Genomic DNA, 5,594 nt, shown 5'->3' with positions numbered 1-5,594 from the left:
TTATCGATCTGTCTACCTGACCGAAGTGAATGGATTGCATTCACTTGGGCTTCATAGGATGAACTGCATCCTGTGTTCTTAGGGTTGACCACGGGTTGACTCGGAAATTTTTCCTTCTCTCTTTCACTCACGGCACTAGCTAGTTGACCAAGTTGGGATTCTAATCTAGCTATAGCTTGAGTGTTGGAGTTGAGCATTTGTCTAGTTGATTGTATGAAGGAATTCAGAGTGCTAGACGTTTGAGTCAACATATTCGTGGTTTGAGTGGAGGCCTTAATTATAGTTTCCAAACACCTTTCCAAGACGTTGAGACGTTTATCCTGATCTGGATTTTGATGAGTCTGAATTACAGCTTGATGAAGAGGAGACTGATTTTGATACGGCAGATTGGGTTGTTGAAATTGTGAATGAGAATTGAACAGAACTGTGTTTCCCCTAGGATAATGTTGGGTCGAAGCGGGAGTAAAGTTTTGAGTTCCGGGAGAATTTCCTAGATTCCATGCAAAATTAGGATGATTTCTCCACCCTGGTTGTAGGTTGGAGAAAATGGATCATTTCTAGGGTGCTGGAATGCAGCATTCATCTGTTCTAATGCATTGTTGTTTCCTAGGAGAGGGTATTTCTCTGAAACGTGGGTAGGAGACTGACAATTATGACATCCTGAGGCAGAAACATGATTGATTTGAGCTGGAGCTCGTTCCTTAATTTCTAAAGCTTCTAACCTTCGCAGAATCGTCGCCATCTTTGCTTCAGAAGCAATGTTTGACTCCAAGGAAAGACCACTAGACTTAGATTGGGGAACTGATGAAACACTATCATCACAGTGTTCCCATTGCATTATTTTTTAGAAAGACTCTCTAAAAACTCACAAGCTTCATCAGCGTTTTTCCACATGAAATCCCCGAGGCACATTGATTCTAAGGAAGTTTTTGCAGAATAATCTAATCCCTCATAAATTATTTAGCACAATCGCCATTTTTCTAAACCGTGATGAGGACATTGGATGCGACTCGACACAGGATGATCCTAAGGATACTGGAACTAGAGCTCTGATACCAACTGTGACGCCCCTGTGTTCACACAAGGCTGCAGTCCGAGGTGAAACCTAGGATGTCAAACCTGCTATGCACCACACCGTGCAATAACATGTTTCACCATCACAATTAACATCTATCTAGTAGAGTCAACAACTGGTGTAGGTACAAAACAGGTAAAAGACATTACGAGGAATACTGATGAAATGATAATAGTCACATAAATATCTCATCATCCAACAACATAGAAGTACATAGTCAAGATCTGAGTAGATAAACTGAAATACTTGATAAGTCTCAAATACAAACATCTGACAATAAGGAGATAAGGCTCACAGCCTTTACAACTTCTAGAATAATACCCTCAAATGTCTAACCTCACTACAGTGGAGACCAAAGAAAATAATACATAGCTAGAAAGTAAAGCTGAACACTAATGTGGTCCGCTATCAACCTGCGGCTCTCCGTGCTCCTGGCTCGTGACCTGAAAGGGGGAGGGGCAACGAGCGTCAAAGCGCTAGCGAGTAACATCACAACCAACCCCAAGGGGACAGGGCTCGTTGTATATGAAAATACAGATAATATATAATAGATCTAAAATCATTGATCCTACTAAAGAGGGTTTTAGTATTTAGAAATTTACAACACGAGCATAGGTACGTCGAGCGAAATAATCCAAACAAGGAAACCCTCATGTATATACCTTGTATCTCAAATTGTAAATCTCTAAACACCAAACCCGAGGTTCTAGTACAGAAATAATAATAAAAGAAATACAGCAAACACCAGAGCATAATTACAGTGTGGTGATATAGTCAACGTAAATATCACAATATTTATTACATAAATATTGTGTCAATACCTTCATAAGTGTGGTACAAAATTTGCATAATCAGTATGTTGTGAAATGTGGTACAATAATCACACGCAGGAAGAAGAACCATGTCCGATGCAAGGTCCAACTATCGTAGTTTTCCAAACTCATGGAATAAATGGCAGTTGTCCAACACGAGGACTGAGAGGGATTATAGTCCAACACGAGGACTTCTTATGGATTATAGTCCAACACGAGGACTGTAGGGATTTGCATAAGGCCGCCACAAGTATGTAGTGAAATCTACTTATCAGTTTTCATAACCAAATCGGTATATGTGTCCCAAATTCATACCCTCAGGTCATCTATCATGCATGGACACATAGTGGGGCTAATAACTAGGTCAGATAAACCAGACAAAACCCCGAATAGGAGTAAAAATACCCAAAAACACCAAATCTGGAAATCTGCAACAGAGGGTCGGCGGTCGACCGATACGGTCGACCGAACTCTGATACAAATCAGGACGGTCGACCGCCAGGAATATCGGTCGACCGACCAGACATCGCGGTCGACCGAAAAATGACGCGGTCGACCGAAATCAAATAGCGGTCGACCGAATAAATGACGCGGTCGACCGAAGCCCTGACTCGAGCTCAGCGGTCGACCGCGTCGGTCGACCGCCGAGCGAACAGAACCCTACCTGGGTTCTGTCAGCTGCTAAAACCTGGAACCAAAGATTTCGATAACATGGGTATTTGATAAAAATGGGATCATACTGAAAATACACAACCAAAACCAAAGTTTGAAATCTATATTTTCAAGATCTTAAATCCATGAGAAACAAATCCAAATCGTTTTAAAAGCTGTAAAGATGTTTGAAACTCTTTTAGGCAAAAACTCAGATCTAGATCTTCTTTAACAGGGCATGGGTGAGTTTTGACAACATATTAAGCCCCAAACCCATATTCTAGGCTATAGTAAACTATTAGCTAAACAAAGATACGAATTTGGCTCCATAAATCCAATAAAAACTCAGTTCTTGATGTTTAAACCAAAGGGGGTGGGGGTTGGGCGAGAAATTACTCGCCTTGGTTGCTGATAATGCCCTAGATCTGTAAGATGTTGATCCCCTTCGCTGAAAACCCACGATCTGCCGAAAATCCCCAAGGACTGCTCCCAGATTGCCAAAATCCAGTTAGGGTTTTGAGGAAGAAGAGAGGGGGCTAGGGTTTACGTTTGGGGCTGAGGAGATCTCTCCTGGGTTGAGTTGGTATAAATACCAACTCCCCAACCCGACCCGAAACCCAAAACCCAACAACTAAAAACCCGAAACCAAAACCTGGTAATCTCTCTGATCGCTGATCGGTCGACCGTTATATTTAGATATCTTAATCCCCCGCATGTCATATACCCTCTGAAATATCTGACTTGCATTCAGATCAAGTTCAGCTCTAACTTCAGGCATAATTAGCTTACATATATAAGAAGAAGATGCAGAATAATCATCGACATCCACCGACGGGTTGCAACATGTATGAAGTCCGCAATATCTACATATTACAAATTGCCCATTTGATGATTTTCTCACAGCGGCATTTAGCAACCAAGGACATTTTTTATTTCTCTCATCTTGCTCATTTGCGTTCTCTACTTCATTCTTATCGTTAAAGAAGCATTTCACATTGTAGTTTGTTGCATTAGTTTTTACCGGCTTTAATTTGACCCGATTCTTGATGGACCATTCTCGGATTGCAAAAATCAGTGCCTCCTTGTTCTCGAATAGATCCCCTTTTTTAAAAGTGAAGTCCTCAGGTCGTTGTAAATTTGGCCCAACATCAACAAATCCAGCTTGAGAAGTATTTATCCAATCCTCATTATGAAACTCGTCGGGCAACGGATCTTCAGCTTCCACATAATCATTGTTAACGTTAAATTGCTCCATCCAACGGGCGTCATCATCTATTCCAGCTGCCACATGCATGCTATCAATTTGCACGCCATCTTCTTCAAAATGATCTGAATCATCATCTGCTTCATCTTCTATAATTGCTCCGACTGGTGGGTAACCCGTAACATGACCTGAAGCGTCGTTAAATATATTAGTTGACGTCCCACCGATAGAATACTCACTTAAACGTTGTGGTTGAGACCATGGCTCTTGACTTGGAGATGTCATAAAACCAATCGACTCGTTGTCTAAGTCAAGCATCCGAGAAAACTCTCCTTGAGGTCGTGAAACTTGGGCAAATTCCTGAATCGGATACTTCTCAATAAACAACTCAATTGACGCTTGCTTCTCGACTAATTGTTTCATGTCATTCAATTCCTCATCTTCGGTAATCTCCACGGCAATAGTTCTACTCTCATTTATCGGACAGTTGAAGAACACCCTAATTGTATATTCTTCTTTCTTAATTTTAGTAACTCTGTGTATTTCCCTAGTCATTCCATCAAAATTACACGACTTAGATAGCATGAACATTTTCCGAGAACCTCCATCATACACCGGCAAATTATTCACTCCGACGCCGAGGCTCCCATTAAAGAAACAAATAATGGATATGGAGTTCGTCATCGAAACTGAAAATACACAGTCCATCATATGCAAATAATCTATTAATATCTGAATAAATCAACATCAAATTTATTACCTTAATCAATCCCAAATAATGGCTAAACCCTAATTATTATTCATCATATGTAAATAATTGCTAAACCCTAACTCCCAAATCACATTATTCATCCTATTGCACAAAATAAAATCTAATCCTACCCAATTCTAGCAAAATTAACAGCCAAAACATTATTCCCCCAATTCTAGCAAAATTTGATGAATATCCCTTAAAAAATAATTGATAAACCCTCTCATATGTAAATTAACAGCAAAATTAAAAAGAAAAACACACCTAAGCGGCGACTGCAAATGGGGGGGTCGATACGAAAGAAAAAAAGAACGAAAGAAATGGGGGGCTGGTAGGGTAGGCGGACTGCACGGGACTACTAGTCCCGTGCAGCTCCAAAAATTGCAAAATCGACCTTTTTCGGTCGGTTTTGCTAATTATTTTATGAAACCGTTGGTTTTGCCCAATAGAGTTGAAAAAAGGGCTTTTTTAAAAATTTGTCCTATTTAGAGAAATGGGGGGCTGGTGGGGTAGGCGGGCTGCACGGGACTACTAGTCCCGTGCAGCTCCAAAAATTGCAAAACCGACCTTTTTCGGTCGGTTTTGCTAATTATTTTATGAAACCGTTGGTTTTGCCCAATAGAGTTGAAAAAAGGGCTTTTTTAAAAATTTGTCCTATTTAAAATCTTTTTTTGTCTTTCAAAAAAAAATTTAGAGATCCGTGTTGAAGTTTTGGAAGTTTAGAATGTTTTATGGCATCAAAACAAAGGAACTACATCAAATTTCCAACCGACCAGTGCACCCAGAATATATATGTCACATTAAGAGGGAAAAAGAAAAAAAAAAATGTAATCCCAACAGTCAAAAATCAAAGTTTTCGTGTGATTAAGCAGATCAAGAAATTAAGATGCTTAGCACAGATAAAAAGTCCAGACTATGACATGATGAGCTACGGAGACTGAGACTGCACCACGTAAGACTTTTTATTAGAGCAAAAGAAAGGTGAAGAAGGAAAGCAACCCTTCTTTAGATTTCAACCACTAACAAACTTGTCACGCTTTTCGAGGGAAGTCCTCCTCGAAAGGTGGGCCGTCGAACGTGGAGGCGGCGGTGGCGGGGGGG

This window comes from Asparagus officinalis, chromosome 6, assembly GCF_001876935.1.
Source record: "Asparagus officinalis chromosome 6, Aspof.V1, whole genome shotgun sequence".
Taxonomy (NCBI): Eukaryota; Viridiplantae; Streptophyta; class Magnoliopsida; order Asparagales; family Asparagaceae; genus Asparagus; species Asparagus officinalis.
The sequence above is the reverse complement of the archived record's forward strand: the minus strand, read 5'-3'. Positions refer to the sequence as shown.